Source organism: Pelodiscus sinensis, chromosome 14 (genome assembly GCF_049634645.1).
Source record: "Pelodiscus sinensis isolate JC-2024 chromosome 14, ASM4963464v1, whole genome shotgun sequence".
In the NCBI taxonomy this organism is placed as follows: domain Eukaryota; kingdom Metazoa; phylum Chordata; order Testudines; family Trionychidae; genus Pelodiscus; species Pelodiscus sinensis.
The window spans coordinates 15,135,367-15,156,808 of NC_134724.1; the positions used below are offsets into that span (position 1 = coordinate 15,135,367).

The 21,442-nt window shown below is 47.2% G+C and overlaps 1 protein-coding gene across 5 annotated transcripts in view; it reads right to left on the reverse strand.

Annotated features, from left to right (window-relative positions):
- The window catches only part of NTRK3 (neurotrophic receptor tyrosine kinase 3), a 386,176-nt gene that overhangs the window by 116,397 nt on the left and 248,337 nt on the right, over nt 1-21,442 (reverse strand). The gene's annotated exons all lie outside the window — the stretch shown is intronic.

Here is a 21,442-nt window from a genome sequence, read left to right on the forward strand (position 1 = left end):
AGCTGAGCTGTGGTCAGTGAAGCCTGGGCAAAGTAGCTTTTAAGCTACCTTTGGTGCCTTTCTAATCCTAGCTCCATCAGGCTGCCAGTCTGGCCAACAATGACCATTAACACTGCCTCGGAACTCATACATCTATGGCAGCTACTCCAGAGCTGTTCCAATAGCTGGGAATCACTGGGGTGCCTTTGCCGCACCCTAAGGGTGAACGTGTTGCTCTAGCAGCTCTACACAACTCAAGGACCTTGAACTAACTGATTATATCAGCTTTGGAGTCACTACTACCAATACAGTCAGTGTGCAGAGGGGAATCTGTCCCTTCAATTACAATACGTGGAGTACCCTCTACTAGATTATACATGATAGGAGCAGGAACAGAAGATCATGTTGTCACTAAACCCTGAATCCAAGTCAAACAAAGAAATCATCTCTTTTAATGGTAACATGCAATTCTACCCTGAAAAGCACCTTCATAAAACTCTCCCTTTCTTCCCCATTAGATCCCTGTGTGCATTTAGCAGTCAGACCTGTTGGCATTGCTGCCAAAAAATAGTATTTTAATTTTCTGTTACTGCTGTTGGCCTTGCAGAATCAAAATGTCTCTGGGACAGCGAGCTGGATTTGGTATATCAGAACCAAAATTATTCAAGAATTCCAGCAACAGGCTCTTCATCCTGGTGAGAAAGATCCCCTTGTGTCTTCAGAGCTCAGGCAGAATTTGTAGGGCTCCCAGTTAGAAAAGAAAGTATAAACTGAGCATGTTTATTATCAGAGTCATTGGGAGACAATAAACATGGCACCCCAGAATGGCATTTTTACCCAGTCATTCCTCAGAGTATAATGGTGCTTTAAATTCACTGGGGGGTGGCTAGAAGAGTCAACTTTCAACAACAGCAAGTGTCTCTGAAGAGTTCTGTTTTATTTTATTGCAAAACCACTGTGTGCAGCAATCCCAAAGCCTACTGGGCACCAAGACCCTTGAGCAAGGGACATATGAAAAATCATCCAGACCGGGAGCTGGAAAATCCTAGGGCTTCATTTCATTAACATCTATGGGAAGTTCTGCAAGCCCAGAACTGCCTGGAGGCTTCAGGGTTCCTCATGGACAATAATAAAAGAGCGAGAATGCTGGATCTGCATGGGATGGGAATACATTCAGGATGAATACATTCATTCTCTTATTGTGAGACAGTGAGGATGTGCTGGGTGGAAGTTGATTTCCCAAGATTTAGGAGATTAAGCAAACCTACAAATAGTAAGACAAAAGATGAGATAGTGTGCAGAACTTTACAGCATTTAAGCCTTGCCCTTTTACTTTCTCTTGTGTGTAAAACACTTGGAGAAGTCACAGAACTATATTCCTTTCCTGGAAGATTTTGCTCCTTTTCAACTATTCCTCTCCCACTCTGCAGTCCACCACTCTGTTTCATATGGATCAGAAAGTAACACGGCTTTTACTAGCTTTTCTTCTTTGTTGTCATACGTCAAATGGAGGATGTCCTCAATGATGTCTAGGGTTGAATCTCAAAAGATTCAGAGTTGAGATAAGCATCAGTTCTATTGGTCAAATCATTAGCTCCTGCAAAACTCTCTTGGAAATCTCATGGAAAGATGATTTCTGGCACCTCCTGCTTCTGGAGCAGGCTGGGGAAATCTTGAGAATAGTTTTGTGAAATAACACTTGGTACGGTACCAGCTGGAAAACAGGAGAAAAACACTCCAATATATTTTGTAAATACTGACCAGTCAGGCATTTCAAAGCCTTATGGAAAATCTGACTCTAAAAACAGGCAGTAGTTCAAGAGGCGGATGATAGTTCCTCATCCGTTTGCCCATCACTAGTCTATGTTGACCAGTTCAACAAGAAGCCACCTTTCTTAATGGTCATAGGAATGTATTGGAGCAAATACGTGGAGATTTTTGGCTGCACGTGAGGGAGGAAAGGGGCTCACGTCTGGCTTGCACGTAACTAGATGCAGGATGGTTTAACATCTTGGGATGGGCAGGGTCAGAGCAGGCATTTGTCCTAAGCAGTCTGGCAGGGGTGGTTGTTGAATAGAGGTGGGCTGGGGGTATCTGTAAATGTGATCGCCCTTCTCACCCTAGCCATTTACCTTCTCCTCCTCCTTGACTCTCCCCAGTTTCTCTTCTGGCCTTCCAAGAGCCCCCAGAACCCTTTTTGCTACTTTAAAAGAAACCCAGAGCTCAGCCTCTACCCTGCTGGGTCCCTGTAGTACCCTAACTGTCTGCCTCCCCCCTGACAACAGTTTTGTGCAATCCAGGCTGTGGCTTTTTAAACCCTGTGACATGTTTTCACTATGGGCTGGATCAAGGGGGTGACCAATCCAATAGAGGTTGATTTATCGTGTCTAGTACAGATATGATAAATCAACTGCCAATTACTCTCACATCAACTCCAGTACTCCACATCCATAAGAAGTCAAAAGGACTTGATGGGAAAGTGTCTGCAATCGACCCACAGAAGTGAAAACACTGCAGTAAGTAGATGTAAGTATACTGACTTCACCTATGTTATTTGCGTAGCTGAAGTTGCGTAACTTAAGTCAGTCACCCGCAGTAGTGTATACCAGATCCCAGAGTGCCCCATGTCATTTGACGAGAGTAGAAGGTGGTGCCACAAAGGGAGAGTAGCCGGGGGATTATATAGAAAATGGCATATAGTCAGCTGGGGCACTAGCAGTACAGACACACTTCTGGGAATTGTTTACAAGTTAACTTGGCTTCCGCCTGCTGGATGGATGGGTGGAAGCTGCTTTCGCTGCAGCACCATAGGTTACAGTACAAGCAGCACTGACAGGGTGACTCGTTGTTTTTCTCTTTCTTGGGAAAGAAAGCTAGTACCAAATTAACATTAGCTATTTGCAATGCAGAGGAGACTCTCCAGGAAATAAGAGCGGCGCTAAGCTGGCTCATAGTTAAGGCCCAACATGGGCGGCCCACCCCATGTACTGAGGCCCCGCCCTCCCACTACAGGGAGGGGAGGAGGGGAGTGCACGCTCCAGCTTTCCCAGCCCTGAACATGGGGAAAATGGGAGGCCATATGGCCAGAGCCGCACCGGGGAGGGAGGAGGCCACGCAGCATGAGCCTCCCCAGTCTTGGTGCACCAGGGAGGGTACGCAGTTCCAGCCTTCCCGCCCTGGAGCTCAGGGACTGCGGGCACTGGGGGCAGCAACACTCCACCCACAGTATGCCTACAGCAGGCGTTCTGGGGGTGGAGTGCGGGCAGGGCATGCTTGGCAGTTTGGGAAGGCAAAGCCTTCCGTCCCCTAAGCTACCAGATGCCCATGGGCCCAAAATATGTGTTTCCAACCTGGCTCCTCTCATGTTACATTAGAACATGTAACATGGGCACAAATGATGAGAGACTCCAGAGTCTGGCCCATAGCTCTACCAGCACAGAGGAGTGCTCCTTGGAGTGACATCAGAGAAGACGAGAAGCGATAGGAGCGCGTTTTGGTACCAACTAGTCTAGTCGACGTGCTGAAGCCAGGGGAAGGCAGTTCACTGCTGTCTGGGTTCAGGGTTAGGAGAGTCACTTGTACATCCTGTTCGGGGAGAGTCTCCTGGAGTTCATAGTGGGAGACAACCAGCATGAGGCAGAGGCTCCTGAGCCTTCCCCCACTTTCAGGGGACAGGGATGGCTCATCCCGCCTGCAACTACAATTCCAGCCACGGGGGATCAACACAAAGTGAGCCAAGGTGCTGCTTCTCCTTCTCCCACAAGAGAGGAGCCATGCTGCCTCCTCCAAACTCCAAGCTAAATCCACCAGGCCTGAGTTTTCTCTCGTCTCCACCCTTGTTACAAACTCCCTGACTTTAAGAGAATTTCTACTGACTTACACCAGCACAGCTGAGAGGAGACTTAGGCTCATTAGGAAGTCTAATATTAAGTCAGTGTTAGAGAGGAACCAATCCCATTTAACAGCTTCAAAATGGGTCCTGGAACATCCCTATTGGAAAGGCAGAATCACTTTTCACTATCTCAGTCCATTCCCTTTGTTCCTGAGGCTTGATTCTTGGGAACATCTGCATGGAAACGGGATCTCTGTCCATTAGCAGCTGCTTCACCTTTTACTGCCGTTTATGCTCCATGGGCTCAATCTCATAAATTGCTGAGAACCGCCTGAACAAACAACTCCCACTTACCTCAACAAGAGCTGAAATTGTCTAACACCTCTCTGGCTTAGGTGCAGGCTGAAGTTATAACTCCCAGTTTGTGGCATCTCCCGTCCTCTACACAGGCACCAACGGCAATGTCACAAGCAGAGGAACATGACCTCAAGTGGGGTGTGTGTGGAATAAAGAGCAGGAGCAGCTAAAGCACAAAGATCCCATTTTCATGTACGTTTTCCTCCTCCTTAAAACACAGAGGACAAGAAATACTGAAAACCCCCTACAACCACCCACGATTCTTTGTGAAGACAGCAGCGCTCTCAGCTTTCCATTCAGTGTCCATGGGATCTTTAAAGGCTCTATGTCAGACTCATTAAACCTTCGGTCACAAGAATTCCTGTGTCCAGAACATTTCTGCTGTCGCCTCCATGAATCTGAGACTTTTCCATATTAGCTGGGATCACAAGATTGTTTTCTCTGGAACTCCTTTGTGGATGGAGTGGTTCCAAGATACTGACTGCTGTAGCTGGATAGCCTAAAGGGCAGAGATCCAAGATTCCCCATCCCTCCCCCTCTCCTTAAGAAAAGCCCCTGAAGCAGAAAGTGTTTACCAAGGTGGAAAAAAGAATGAATTTAAGAGAGAGTGAGTGACAGAAATAAAAAGATCACTTTGAGTTCTGTCACTACAGTCAAGATGGCTACAGCCTATGCAGGTGCTGTGTTTTGCTCCTAATGCACCCGTGTCGCCAAGATTAGAGTCATATATTTGGCCCCAAATATGTTGTGATGTAGCTATTTAAAGCTCCTCAGAGGCCCAGTGCATGATGGAACTCAGCCAGATCAGTTAGGCCTCCCCAGCTCTGTTTTCATTAGACTGAAGTCAGCGTATGTGGATTGCGTGCAGGGGGAGGACTAGGTACCCACCAGTTTCACACACGATACACAGTGTACAGCGTTGAAGTCTTCTTTCGGTCACATAGGGTCAGACTCCTAACGTTGAAGTGGAGAGAGGCTCTTGAGTGGTGAAGTGCACAGGGCAGAATGTCCTGCCCATCCAAGCAATGAAGGCAATGCAACATGTGCAGCAAACTGCTCAGTGATGAAAAACAAACAACCCTGAACGCAGGAAATGACTTTAAAGCACTACGGATTTTCTCCACCCAATGTCATGAGCTTTGTCTCTTTCGACCCTCCTCATCCCTAGCTCTTCCCACCATTGTTTCACTGTGTTGTGCAAGAGCCTTCGCCTCTGCAGCTCCAGTTGACAGAAGGAGCCATCTCTACGTAGCTTTCCACCTCACTGATTTTGCACTTTTTTTCCCCCCCATTGCTCTGTCCTCAGCTTCTCTTCCCTCTGCTCTTACACTCCCCAAAGCATTAAGATGCTATGTCTGAGAGCTACTATACCACAGCATAACTCCAGAGTAGCCACTTATTGACTTACAATAAGCTATTTCCTCCTTCCTTATCTTTTCCTTGCCCCTCACCCCCACCTTCTGTTCTAATATCTGATTTGTCAGTACATCATTTATTTACTTTCTTCATTGTATTGCTTTGTTATATATGGTCATGCTAATTCACTTTCAGAATTTGATCTGAAGAAGTGGGTCTGCTCCACCAAAGCTCATCACCTAATAAACTATCTTGTTAGTCTTTAAAGTGCTATGTATTTTTTCTTTTTGTTTTACCAAGATCAGAATAACATGGCTAACTCGCTGTTATTTTACAGCAGCGGTTACCAACCAGTAGATCGGGATCTACTGGTAGATCTTGGAGCCTCTGACAGGTGAACCTGACTGGTTTGGCCAAGAGGTTATCAAGCCCAACACTTCAGCTGCCCCCCGCAGACTGCTGAGCATTTACTGCCCTTTGCCTTGGAATTGTCCCCTCAGGAGCTACAGAGCAGAGAGGGGGCACAACAGGACTTGTGATGGAGTTTGCTGTCTGCTTTTGGGAGTGGTGCAGGGCCAGGACGGGGTGAGCCTGAATTAGCCCCACTGCACCACTACCCAGGAACCACCTGAGGTAAGCAGTGCCCGGCTGGTGCCCACATCCCAAAACTTTACCCCAATCATGAACCCCCTCCTGCATGCCAAGTCCCTGCCCTAGCCCTGAGCACCCCACATCCAAACCTCCTCTGGCCCCCTTACTGCCTGCCCCGGGCTCAACTCAGAGCCCCTCTAGATCCCTTAATCTAAGACCAGAGCCTGCACCCCAACCCTCTGCCCCACACTGGTGAAAATGAGGGAGGGTGGGGGACGGAAGGAGGATGGAGTAAGCAGGGATGGGGCCTCAAAGAAGGGGCACAAAGGAGGCAGGGCAAGGGTATTTGGATTTCAGGTAGATCTTGGATTGCATTTAAATTCAAAAAATGATCTCATGCTTAAAAAGATTGGTGACCATTGCTTTACAACACAATACAAGGATTTTCAAAGTACGGGTCAGGACCCAGTACTGGGTCGCAGAAAGCCAGGCACTAGGTCACCCTGCTGTAGGGTGACAAGGTAACCACTAGGGGTGCTAAGGCCAGCTTCCTTCTTGACCTGGCACCGTGGACTGCACTGCACCCTGGAAGCAACCAGCAACAGGTCCAGCTCCTCGGTGGAGGCGAGAAGCCAACCATCACAAGATAGAAAAGCAAAGCAAGCCAAAAAGTGAAACTAATCCTATTTCAAACCAAGTCCAAAGTGAGCTCCATCCCTTTTTACTTGGCAATGCCTGGCGACCAACCAGGAAGTGCCCAAGGGGTGTGTGGAGGCAGAGCTTGGGGCGGGGACAGCTTGTGGAGATGGATCATCCGCTGGTCACTTCCAGGGTACAGTGAAGTCAACTGGTCAAGGAAGCCTGACTTACCCTCCCACCACACCACTGACCGGAAGCTGCTGGAGATGCCCCAACAATCTCCTGTCCCAGCCCGGAGCCCCTCCAAATCCAGAAACCCCTCCTGCACCTTTACACTTCATCCCCAGCTCCATCCCATAGCCTGCACCCCTCTGTACTCCACACCCCCATGCTCCAGCCCAGAGTCCCCACCCACAGCCTGCATCCCAAACCTCTCACTTCTGGCCCCACCCCAGAGCCCACACCCCCAGGCAAAGCCTTCACTCCCTCCTCCCCGCACCCTCTACCCCCATCCCTGCAGCCCCACCCTGGAGCCTGCACTCTAGTCAAAAGATAGAATTAAGATGGGTCATGGGCATCAACAATTTTCTTCACCTGGGTCATGAGAAAAAAAGTTTGAAAACCACCGGTATGATACATTATTGCCACATATTTGATTTTCAAATATATTCTTTTGTCCTCTCGACATCTGCCCCCAAGCCTGCTACTGACTTGAGAACCAGGCACCTTTTTGAAAGAGCCTCTCAGCTCTTCTACAGCAATCCTGATTTGCCTAGCAGGTTGGCCCCACGGTACTGGTGCGATTCTAACACAGACTCAGTCTAACTGTTATATTGATCTCCATTTATTCTGAGTTGCCAGAATCATACAGGAGCCTGCCAAGAATTAGGGCCCAAGGGGAAGGAATCCCAGTTAGCTGTTTTTGACTAAACATATTATTTAATTAGTGTTTAATACAAATTATGGGATGGCTGATCTACCAGTTCCATAGCAAGTGAAAGAGGCAACCTGTAAAGGAAATCCCCCAGTTAGGAGCACAACTATCACATTATAACATTCCTCTTCAATCTCAAAGGGCTTTACAAACCATAGTTTGCTAAGCCTCACAATTCTCCTGGAATACAGGAGCTGTTGCAACCATTATGCCGATGGGGAAATGGAGGCACAGAGAAGGGATGCGACCTGTCCAAGATAAGAGAGGCTGTAACAGCAATGGAATGTAACCCAACAGCCCTGAGTGCAATTCCTTTGCATTATCCACCAGACAACAACACTCAATAGCTGTTCTGTAGGTGGCTGAAGGGCCCCCCTTGGACTAATGACAGAAGTGGCTGGCACAGCATAATAAGAGACACAAAGGAGGACACATGTTTGAAGGTGGAACTGAGCTAGGCAGCACCAAACAGCCACTGAAGGGTTGGGACTCATCGAGGGAACGAAAGCACTCAGCCAAAGGACATACATGTGCTAAAGTGAAAAATGCTCCATCTGGGCAGCCCAGGACATGTAGTACTTCTCATGTCTCCTTCACTGAGGCCTCCCTCTGGGTTCCCAGATGGACAAGGTAGGAAGAGAGGAGAGACTGAGGCGCAAGGCAGTATTTCATTGGCTTAAATCTTTTCATCCAGCCATCTGTTCCAGCATGGCCTCCTGTAGCTGGGAAAGGACACAAAACCTGGGAGGCGATACCAGCCTGGGAGTCTGGGAGCTTTTAAACCGGTGATGGGGACTGGTGCTGTAAGAATGAAGAGAACCAGCTGAGCTCAGGGGAACCAGGGTTCGCCACACAGCATGGTTCTACATGGGAACAGAAATTGCTGAGGGCTGGGGAATGTAAAAGACTGGGGGGGAGGAGAGAGGGGCAGCGGGGGGGGGGGGGGGGGAGCTAGTGTAATAGGAGTTTGTTATTTTTAAGTTACTCAGACTGAGGTTATTACCATTCGCAGAGCACATCTCCAGCGCTTCCACTCTGCGGACAACTTTATAAAAGAAGGAACCTACCATAGATTGCTTCTCCTGCCAACTCTCCACTATCTGGATCTCGAAAAAATTCAAAGTGAAGAAAACGAATAGTCAAGAAAAAAGTGTCTTCCAAAGGGTTCGTAGGGAGGCTCCTAGCCTTCCCCCCTTTGTGGGAACAGGATGCTTGCTATATAGCACTCAAATCCATGCACAAAGGAGGGTACAAAAAGGCCAATGCTTCCCTCAAAGAAATGACCCTACAGTCAGGGCCGGACCGAGCCATTCTGGTGCCCTGGGCAGACAGGTTAATTGGACCCCGGCTTGGGGGAGGGCGCATGAGTGGCGCGTGGAGCTGGCGGTGGCAGGATGCACGTGGCCGGCTCGGCCCAGCCCGACTACCACCGCTGGTGTGCTGCCCGGGGCCGCCTGGGGCGGACGGCGCCTGCCTGTACAGGGGAAGGACGCTGCTGGCCGGTGCTGCGGGGGTTAACGTGACCCCTGCCTCGGGTGACCGCTGCAGGGTGACCACTGGTAGCTGTTTCAGCCTGTGATCCGGGAGCCGGGTGTGCGGTGCCTGATGTCAGCTATAAGGGGCGCTGCACGCCCCTTACAGCTGCCATCAGGCACCCCCCATAGGTTGGCGCCCCAGGCAGCTGCCTGGGTAGCCCATGCCTTAATCCGGCCCTGCCTAAAGTCTTCACAGGATAGGAACCCAGGCCTGACCTGGGAACCAGCTGCTCTTAAAGAATAATCCTAGGTGTTCCTGATAGCCCCAAGTGAACCAGGCAGGCATCACATGGCTCACTCTACAGAGGGAGGCATGGCTGGAAACTCCTCTTCTGCGGAACATGCCCAAAGCCCTGCCTATTTGCAGGAATAAAGGATAAAGAGCAGGAAGGCGACCCCCCTGCACCAGAGCAGAGAGAATCAACAAAGTGGAGAGGAGACAAAGTCTGGGTGTCCCGGGCAGTCGGCTTTGTGGGGAGTAAGCAAGGATGACGACTTACGCATGAGAAGCCCCTTCCATGGAGTGTCAATACAGGATGGCTGGTGAAGGCCCAGCACACCACTGCAGGGCTGAAAATGAAGGCCAGGGACTGAATGCATTTGGCTGCTTCATTTGGAGCCTTTTTTTTTATTTTTTTAAAGGATGACAAAGGAATCTTTCCTGCAAATTTTTTTCTGTCAGTAGCCCGGTTGTGAATCTTTGCACTGGAGCTCATGGCAGTCAGCTCTGTTCCTCATGAATCCACATGATGGACAAGCCCTTGCCTGACCCAATTTTACTTTGGGCCAAAAACTAATCCCTCCCTCCCCTCTAGTCACGTAAATGCACCATGGGTTTAAAGTACTTCAGCCAGATCTCATTTCACACCACATAACTCTGAGCAAAGCTTCGTATCTGTCTGCCCCATTTGTGTCACAAGCAAGCAGCGATCAAACCTTACCACGGAGGAGGAGAGACAGCACTCACCCCGAGTCAGGATAGGTAGGTCTTGGGACACTATAACTGACTAAAACGTAACTGTCCAGAACCCCACCTCATTCTGCCTCCACTACAAAAAGTAAAAAGGGAGTCATGAGGGGAGCAGCTTTACCCAAAATAAGGTTCCTTTATTCTTCAACCCACCACGTCACATATTTCTCTCTCAGGGTAGTTCTGTCTGTTGCTTCAGGCAGTCAAGAGTTGCCACTGGCCAATGTACCAGAGGTCTCCAAGACAGAACTACTTCGGCTGTCCAGTGCATGAGAGAGACAGCATAAGCAAGCGAGTGCGCATCCATTTAAGGTTGTGGCTCCATATCTGTGTAGAGGTGACTGAACATGACTGACTGTGGTCTGTGGACGTGTGTCAGAGCAGTGAGCGTAGGTGGGATGAGTGATACAGAAAGGTTGTGTATGTGAGACAGTGTGTGGTACGTGTGTCTCTGAGCATGTTGGAGGTGGAAGCACATGACAGGGACAGGCAAGTGCCACAAAGGGCGCGTATGTGATGTGTGTGTGAGTGATACTGAATGCAGTAGGGAGGCTTTTCGCTGTATGTCTGACACTAAGTATGAGCAACACAGAAAGCGACTGTGTAAGTGGATGACGTAAGTATGGACGGCACAGCAAGGGGGAGGCCATTAGGAGGGTGTGCTGTGGGAGAATGACAGTGGTAAGGGTGTATGTAAGACATGGAAATGGCTGTGTCACACTGAGCACGTTGCAGCTGAATTTTTACTACTACTGCTTTTAGCAAGAGTCTCTCTCAATGATCCGCAATGGTTACAAAAGGAGCTGTGGGGGATCATTATTCCAACTAGGGGCACTAGAGAAAGTGGCATAATCGTGCGCGCTACAATCATGCTAATTAAAAGGCATCCAGAAGAGTTGGGAGAGAAATGCCAAACGGTTTTCACTCTGCTACCCTAATTCACTAACTGCCTTGTCACTTCAGCTCCTGTCAGCCCTAGGAAGGGCTATGTTCACCGAGTCAGACTTGGAACCACAGAGAGACAGTGCTGTTACCACTGGGGTCTCTTTGCAGTGGGCACGAAACCAGGGGAGCAGTGAAGCCCGGGTAAGAGCCTTCTTTCCACTGACAAACAAATGATCCCCCAACTCCTCACAGAGGTTTCAAGTTCACTTCCAACAAGCACTTGGATGGTACTTGGTCCTGCTGTGGAGGCAGGGGACTGGACTCAATGACCTTTCAAGGTCCCTTCCAGTTCTAGGAGATAGGCAATCTTCATTAATTTAATTTAAAGTGCCTTGCTAATGGAAACCCACAGGATCACAGGCTGCACTACATGTAGCTGCTTTCATTGATTCGCCCTGAAGACCAGCAAGGATGTGAAATTTCTGCAGGAAACTTTCACAGTGGATATTCTGATTTCTACGTTAAGTCCGATACTGGATGGAAGCTTTCTCTAAAGAGACTAACGAAATAGTTCAATATGGAAAACAACAGGAAAAGGAAAGAGAATGAGGTGTAATGGATTGTTATAGACATTTTTCTGTTAACAAATCAGATTGTAGATCTAATGAGATCCAGTGTCTTAGTTGTCCTCAAGGTTCACACAACTTAGCCAATATTCAACCTGCTGTCCCACTCCCTGTAATGATGGGTCACACTATAATTCTGTCTTGTCTGCTATTCCACCTTCTGCCATTGCAGATCGCTCAAATGGCCCATCAACCCCAACTGCCTGCCTCTTTCCATGACAGTGAACAACACTGGTTCCAGCAGCCCAGGAACTCTGCCTTCTGCCAAGCCAGAAACATCAGTCCATTTACTCCTTTATTCAGCCGTTAGCAGTGGTTAATATCGAAAGCTTCAGAAGGAAGCACAAAAACCACAGCATACTTCACTTGGCTCACTGTGCAATGGTCTGGGAAGAGGCAGTGCCATTCTGACCACCAATAATTTAATTTTGTAATGTCGACTTGGCTCTGGTGTAGAGCTTGGAGCCCTGGCATCAAGCTGGGGACATGGGAAGAGTTATGTAAACAGCCATGGGACCTGGAAAACAAACTTCTCTGAAACGACATGCAGGCAGTTGGAGTAAGGCCTCCATGGAGCAGCTCAGTTGTACCTGGGGACAAAAGGGGAGACCCTTCTGTGATTCAGATCTGTCCCTTGCTTCTGGTTAACAGTGGCAGGAGTCAGCAATGAATCTGGAGGGCTCAACTTAGGGTAGACCACACAAGCTTTTGCAGCACGACCACTTGGAAGCCAAGTGAGTAATGTAGGTCTCAGCCAAGCTCACTAATGGCTGGGTTTCTGCCCCCACTTTCTTTCCTTTTTTTAAAATGAAGTTTTTATTGATTGACAAGAAAACCAGCCAGCATTAAATGAGACATGACCCTGCACAGTCAAATTAAGCCATTAGAGCACTGTAACCAATACAGAATATGCTGCACTGATAGCATAAGGAGCAAGGAGAATTTTTTCAAGGCAGTAATTACTAAAGGATAGAAGGAAAATGAAGCATACTAGAAAATCAAACATAAATGCAACTTCAGCCCTGAGCTACACATGAAGCAGCAGGGATCAAAAGCATCTAACTCAAGATTCATCTTCCAAAAAAACAATCATGACCCATCCAAAAATGGTTCCTTGTTTCTTCTAACAATTGGAGCATGATGACATCTCAAGGGCAAGAAAAGGAGTTTGATTCATAAAACTTCCAGAGCAAAATCTCTCTCTCTCTCTCTGTCTCACTCACAGACATACACTCACTCACTCTCTCTCTCTCTCTCTCACACACACACACACACACACACACACACAGCCATGACTTCCACCTGAGAAACAATTAAATACTCACATTACCAATTCTGTATGTGCAAAAGGCTATTTTCATGCCTGAGAGCACTTGTGTAAATTTATGAGTGTACAATTTGTGTGTCCAGTCTGGGAACTCAATTCACACAATAGTTTTAAGACACCTGAAAATGTGGCCAGAAGTGTGATATGAGTGCCCAGAATGGTCATACCCCAGCACTGAAATTTACATGTCAAGCAATAGAGAGGAACTTCACAATGAGAGTGCAAGCCACACCCAGAATGAAGCCCAAAGAGGGAAGGGGGAAACTGAGGCATCAAATTGTGACAATTTCTGAGTGAGACGCTGTCAATCAATAAAATTTATGTGAAGAGACTCGCTGGGTTAATGAGATACCAGCTCATATCCTCTGGCACAAGACATGAGAGGCCACACAGCCCCTGCATGGCTCACCATCCAAGGTCACCAGACCTTCCCTTCCCTGCCTCTTCTCGGTACAGGCCAGGCCTGAATTTATGCCTTGTATTTGCTGAGCAGGCTCAGTTCTCCCGTCCCAGAGTTCCAGACCTAAGGGAGCTGGGGGAAAGAGGAAGTAAAACTACTTAAAAAGGAACTTGGCTGGGAAAAGAGTAATGCAAAAGATTTACCATCTGATTCTGGGCTTGAGATGCAAAGTCTGGAAAAAACAGAAAAGGCATCCATAATGTTCCAAGACTGCTCCATTAATTTAAGGATGCCTCCTGGCACTAGGACACGCGGCCTCAAAAACATTAAGCAGGGAGGCATCTCAGGAGCACTGACCACTGGGCAACCAGGCCACTTAATGAAAGCCTGTTTTATATGAACAGTAACGTAATATTAAAATGACCACACAGCAATTCCCACAACCGCCATAACATTATCCCCCCAGATGACAGTGTAACTGCTAAAGAGGCATTGTGTGCTCAATCTTAATAATAATTAACATCATCAATGTTTTTCCTCCCAAAGGATCATAAGGCATTACAGACAGCATATACATTAGAAAGGAACCATTTCTAACAACATAGCCACCTGTTTAATAGCACATAGGAGGCAAGGCTAGACAAGACTTTAGGACAGCAAGTGACAAGGAGTACTTCTAATTTAGGCTGCCGGGGAAAACAGACCGGCACAATGTGTGAATTTAACCATCATGTCACAACCAACACTTTTACTTTTCCAAAAAGTGTCCAATCATTTTGAATGACCACAAAGTGCCTGGCCAGAATATTTGTTCTGTATTTCGTTTTTAAAAAATCATCTCCAGCAGCACAGCACAGCCCGCCCCGCCTCCATACGTGGTGGGGCACTGGTTCAATGTTCTGCTGCCAAAAGGGAAGAGCCTCATCAAAATTTCCTGCAGCACTTCAGGAAATTGCTTCTACCACATCCCTGAGAAAAGTGTTCCACCATGCTAGCCAGGTAGTTAAACTTCTCTGACAGCCCACAGGTTGGTGGCTCTTAGTCTTCTTCCCAGTGGACAAGTGTCCACAGCATAAAAAAACACCATGGGAAAAAAAATCTGAAATGCCTAAGTCATACAGACACTTGAGAAAATGTCTCCCCTAACTAACTGTCCCCACTTGCCTTCAACCTCAAATGACAAGCCAAAGACCAAATGGGCAACAAAGGCCGAACCACCTCCAGTCTCCAAACTTGGTCCCTCCATGTCAAAACCAAGGCATACTGGCTGCAAAATACTGCAATTCCCTTTTCTATACCAGATCTAGGGAGAGAGGAACTTGGTTTCCAGAAGGGTCTGGCGCCCTTCACCCACACCAGGTTTACTAAAACAATGTATACAATAAAAGTGGAATTAGTGTATGATACACATATTAATTCAAAGTCCCTGAAATTTAGATTTGTTAATGCCAATGTGTAGTTCAAACAGATGGTCACAGATTTGTCCCAAATGTAAGAGACTTGGATTTCCAGCAACCTACACAACCTGGATTGTCATCAAAATCCAAGGGAGGCTGAGAAAATCAGCAAACAGGATACTTTTTCCAGGGTATCCCAACGAGAAAAAGATGATTGAAAAGTGCATTAGAATCTTTCCCAAATGTATCAAATTCTTTCAGCGCTGGGGTTTGCAATTGAGAGAGAGTCAAGGCGGATCATTAATAGTACTTGACACTGAAGATCTCTTGTGTTAAAAAGCATTGCAATTACTTAGATCAAGACTCTATATTATTCATAAGGTCCACATCTATTATGAAAATATTATTTATGCTACTCTGGGGAAATGTAATAAATAAAGCAATAAACTCTTCCTTCCTCCAGGCAAAGACAAAATCTGTAGGTTGGAGTACTCTGTTTTCATCAGTTAGTGAGTTTGACATCCCAGGTTCTATATTACATTCGTTAAGCCAAGAAAGGAAGCCAAATAAGGAGAGGCAGTAAGGAAAAGTCTTCCATTTGTACAAGGCCAGTATTGTCTTACCCTTTCCCATGGTGATTTTGCAATGAGCACCTTTGAAAGAATATGCCATATTAATGTGCTTGGCAATGATGACTGTAAAATGGAGCTACTCTTGCACACCAATTCAGCCCAGCTCCTATCAAACTGGCAAGGATCTAACTTAACTGGTCTCAATTGGGAGTTGCTTCCTTGGTGATTATGACGTAATTACAAGATGCATGTAAACATTCAGAGTGGTCTAGTGGGCTAAATGATAACTGAGGAGCCAGCAACTCCCAGGATCTAGTCCAAGATGCAACAGACGTGCCCTGGAACCCCATGCATGTCACTTCCCCTTCTGCCCTTTTTCATCTGTAAAATGGAGACAAAGATCCTTTGCTACCTGACCAGTGGCTGTGAGGAGGAGTAACCAGCACCCTTAGAAGCCATGAAATGCTAAATATTTCTACCTGAGAACCCTAGAGTAGGACACACCCAAAGCTCCTGAACACCCTTCTTCTTTGAGGATCATTGCCTTGCTCAATGTAAGGCATCCCCTAGCACTATGCCTCTCTCGGGCTTCTTGGGCTCCGCCCCAGTAAACATGGGCTCCTGAACCTTGTCCTAGATCATTGATCATCAACCTACTCATGTGCCCAGCATCACAGACCTGGTTTGCACGGGCTGTAATACCCACGGGACAGGGTACTGAGCTGCACTGAATAAGACCTAGTTGGAAGCACCTGGGCTTACCTATGTTTGTCGTTGATTTGTGAGGGCCACAGCAACGCAAGGACAAGAAGGGAATCTGCAAGGTGCTAAATACAATTCTTGGTACTGGGGCTGAGATCTTTTCCTTGGGTTTCTCCCCCTGTGCCAGCAGCTTTCACATCAGAGAGCTGACCCTTCACCCAGAAGGCAGGCTGGACATTCTGAATGGAGTACGTGGGAAGAAAGGAAAACCCAGCTGAGTTTCATGAACTCCCTCTTCTTTTAGGGAACAGGGGTGCAAGGACTGCAACCAGCCAGCCAGGTTTTCAGAAAGCCTCCTCAGCTGAGACCCACGTTCTGGCCTCATAGAGCTCATCTAAAACATAAGATGAGGCCTGAAGTCCATCCTGCTTGTTCTACCGACACAACATCTGCCATGGCTCCAGGCCCACTCCACCGCCACTTGATATGCTACATCAGTTATAGTGCCATGATGTAAAATGACTGATACTTTTAATACAAGGGGCCAGACATTTATTATCAGCTGGTGATGGGCTCTTCAGAGTGGGATGGATGCATTATAAATCAACCGCATTCCCAGCCATTAAAAATTCATCCAATTCATAATGTAGGACACCAGTTATTTCTTTATTAGTGTCGAGTGTGAGATTTCTTCCCCCCATGGCTTTACTTTACTTCCTCGTTTTCCCAAAGACTTTGCTCAGGCGAGGATTAGCTCAAATTAATCCCTCACGTAGGAGGTGGAAGGGTGAGAGAGGATGACGTGTGAGAGGGAGGCAGGGACTTTAATTTTGTTTCAGTGTTGCAATTAGAAGGCAGATTTGCTATGTACACTTTGGAGATTTAGCCACTTTCTCTGCTTTTTATTCCTTGTCAGAGCCACATAGATCTGTGATTTCAGAATATAAAGAAAGTGGCTCTTTAATTTGTGTTTGAAAGACCCCTTTAGCTTGGCACAGGGTTAATAAAGAGGGATAGAATAGGATAGGTGAGCGAGAATGGAATAAGAGAGGGCAATGCACCTTCTATAGATTGTTCCCTATTGTACAGAATCTACAAGGCATTCCAGATTTCAAAGCTAGCCCATTTAAAACCAATATTTTAATGTATCAATAACCAATGCAAGATATTAAGACAAATAACTTAGTAAGACACAAATGGATTAGACCTTTCTCTGAAGAACAGTATGTACAGTTACATTAGCGGGGGTCTCTGAGTGCTACTGCAATATAAAAAATAAATAATTCACAGTTTTCTGGGAGTAAAACTGCAAGAGCTTACAGACTTCATGGCACCAAGTGATCACAAGATAGAGTCAGGAAGAAAGCCCTGCTGTGCTCCCCCTCAGTAAGAACACTATGATACGACTGGGTGTATGGCTCAGTGGCAGGATACTCCTTTGCCAGCAGCACCTAACACTGGCCACTGGTAGAAGTAGTAGATTGGACTAGATGAAGCTAAATTCTACCCTGGGGTTTGGCACTGGTCTGTTCCAACCGCCTGCGGCACGTAGCACAGTGACAGCTGTGGCATCCTCCATAGCCAAGTTTTATTACGTGATACACTTAAGACTGTCTACCTCATTTAGCAATGTGCCTAGCTGAGCATTCACAGGCTGATCACGCATCCTTTCCTGGCAGAAATGACCCTTGTGCAGGTCTACAAAATGTGAGTCCTACTTGGCAGGAGAAGCTGTTTGGAGTGAACTTTTTAAGGTTTGGGGTGGGGGGGAGGATCTTTCTACCTTGGTCTCTGCCTGGGTTGTACCACTGGAACTGTGGCTTCTAAAAACAGGCTGTTGTGAGGGGAAACAACTGCCAGGGTCTCTATCCAAAAGCAGAAATGGAAATAGACAGTACTTGTGACTGCTAATGAATCATCACCATTACATCTGTTCTAAGGTACCGGGCCATATCTCCACTGGGATCGGCTGTGCTACTAAAGATACTCACACTATATTGGGAGTAATATTTTTCTAACCGGCCTCTGGACTCGTCATTAATAGCTGCTGTTTTTATTAGGAGATTTAATTCAATTACATTGCCAGCAGACCGAGCAGCTCCTTCAAACCAAGTCTAGTCAGACCAGCTCCAGAAGGCCTTCACCTCTCCAAAACTCTTTTGAAAGATGTGATGCTACAGGGTGTATCTTCTCATTGATTGGATTATACCAAGAGAGCAGGACTTTGTTCCCTAGCAACTCCTGACCTGGCTACTAGCTTCTACAAAATAAACTTTTCTTAGGTACCACAACATTCCACAGCCACATCAGAACATCCACATGCCATCATGGACCTGTAGGTACAGCAGGCAGGTCAAGGGTCTTTCAGATTGTTTCAACTTGATAAGCCAAACCAAACTCGGGGAGGGGGAAGGTGCCGGGGGTGGGGGGGAGACACAATAAATTGCTGACAGGTAAAGAGCTCAGCTCTCTCCTTATACACTATCTATATTTAGAAATAACTAAAGCATAATTCACACAATCAATGAGCCATTAGGAGATAATTCTAAAGCTTTCTGCATTATCTCTGGCACCAGGGATGCCTGAGTTAGCAATATCCTCAGGACAAGCTGCTGTATCACCATTACCCCAGGCAGAGACAAGGAAAGTCTGGGCCAAGGCAGCACTGACTGATGAAGACCGTTATGCCTTTCAGGGGCACAGACACCTATCTCAGCTCCAAGAACGGAATGGAGCAGAGGGTGACACAAATTTGACTAGACAGGCATTACAAAGTAACAATACGTAGGTAAGTGAATGATTAAACAGGCACCAATCTATAGCAGGATAATCTCTCTCCTCATTCTGTCACCTGCCCTTTTCTTTCTTTCTCACCCCATCGCCTCCCACGATGCCGCATAGTTTATGCCCTGCCCGAATTGAAAATCAGATCTCTTGCCAACCCATGAAAATCCCTCCACCGTGCTCCCCCCTCGGAAAAATTGCAGCCACAGTCATTTTTTGACTGGTAAGGTCAATATTTAAAAGTGAAGCTGCCTCAGGCTACATATCTGCTGCTGTGCTGGGCTGCCTTGGGAGGGGTGGCAACACTGGTGAGTGTGCTCAGCAGAAAATAGAAAATTCACAGGTGCAAAGTGATTTGTGAGCAGAGGCGTCTGCTAAGAGGGCGTGAATGTACGTGTGAGAGCAGCATGCACTGGTGAGTGAATGCCTGCAGCTAATTCAGCTATGGTTTTGTCCTGTGCTGTCACTACAGTATATGAGTGAGTGTGCACATGTGTATTGATTCATGTGGATCTATGTGGATGGGTATACAAATGAGTGTGTGTGCAGGAAGGTGTACAAGTAAGGATGATGGGTATGTGGCTGCAACAAATTGAAGGGCAGACTACATATAAATGAGTGTGTATAGGTGTGCAAATGAGTGTGCAGTAAGTGCACGTGTCCGGGGTGGCAATGGAGTATATGTACATCCTTACTGCAGCCAAGCAGCTTTCAGGGTTAATCTTTATCCTCCTAGTGTGCAAGAGTTTGCTCCTATACTGCTGAAGTGGGAGGGATCAAACTACCCTTTTCTGATGGATGGACAGGGCTTCTGATGAGCCACAACAGCCTGGAGTGCTAGTGTCTTTCCAGCCCACTAGGAAATATGCTGATGGCCCGTCCTTGCTTTGCTTAAGTACCTGTCCCTTGGTACCTCTTTGGCTCTGTTCTAAAATCACCTCAGGCAAGCTGACCCTAGCTGTCACCTTAGAACATGCCAGGATAAAAGGGGCCTCAGGAGTGACTCTGGGGCCAGAGGATGTGTGTTTAGGGGAAAGCTTTGCTCATTGTTCGATGTCTGTATGCGAGTCTCATTCCTTCAGGAGCATTGTCTGCCTGTTGGCAGGTCAGTGTCCGCAGCACATAACTGAGTAGTAGCCAATATAATAGTTTGTTTTCTAAGGGAATTGGATTCACTGCACTAGGAAGTGTGGCTTCCAGATGCAACATCACCCCCCACACCTGTGTTGTCACAGCTTGAGTTCCTGATGTGGGTTGGTATGATGCTTTGCTGTCTTTGGTCTGTACTGTTGCTACAAACATCTAAATTAAGCACATATTAAAGTAGGAGTGGTAGGACTTTACTCTCTGGGAACCTATCCTCCCAGCTGCAGGTGGTGAACTGCTTGAATGCAAACAGAGACAGCAAACAGGGACAGCATGTGTATCACATTAGGAGTAGGGTGGGACTGTCCCAGCAGGCACTATATCATTGGCTACCACAATGCCTTGAAACGTTGGCAGGGTTTGGACAGACACGGGAATTTTCTTCCTGAATTATCTGGCTCCTCCTGAATGGACTCATGTAGAAACACTTACACTACTGGCCAATGGTCCAGTTATATGTGGGCAGAATGCACCTGCCAGCTATTCCCTGCAGTCTGCTACTCTTTTGGCTCAATAGTAGGCTAATGGCTCATGCAGGAAAGGCAGAAGACAAATTCCCAGTGATGTTAATCCTGAGGGTCAAACTGCAACTCAGAATAGCTTTTGAAAGAGTCTGAAGGGTCAGTCTGCCACTCTTCACCTGAGACTGGTTTGGCATCTTAACTCTGGCATTTGTGACCATTTCTCTCTCCCTTCCTCGGCTGGGTGAGTGGGATGGAGAACAAATGCAGCAGAGAGAGTGAAACCAGTGGAGAGCGGACCACAGTGAGAGAGAGCTGGATGGGCAGGCCCAGGGCCAAAAGAAACTTTGCTTTCAGCGGTCAAGCATGAGAATGAGGCAGAGGGGATGGCATGAAGTGGGTGAGTGGGGGTCCTGCACTTTCCTCATTCTGCCACTCTGCACTACTCAGTTCTGCATCTAGGGGAGAGGTCAGGTGTTTATCTCTGCTGGCTCACTGCTCACATCTCCCTTGTGGAAGCTGCAGCATCCTCTCTGAATATAGGTGGCCACTGTTAACATCTATTCACAAGAGACTGACATTAGCCAGTGGCGTTCTAAGCAGTTTTCGGAAGAAACTACTCTGGCGTGGAGGGCTTGCAAGGTTCGGGAGCAGGATTCTAGCTCAGGCTCCCAGAGGTTTTCCAGCTGCTAGAAAACATGCACTGCATGGAGCCAAGCCTAAAACCTCCCAAGCTCACCTAGACGTGATTGTTGAAGAGATGGAAGAAACCTATTCGATCTAGCTATACCCCTCCACCCACTCATCAATGTAAGATTGATTCCTACAGTAAGATCTCCAATGCTTTGTCCAGTTCAGTTCTAAATCACTCTAGAGACAGAGTTTCCACTGTTTCTCCATGGAGCTTATTTCATATCTGGTCTCCATCCCACCTCTGGGGCTGGGCAGC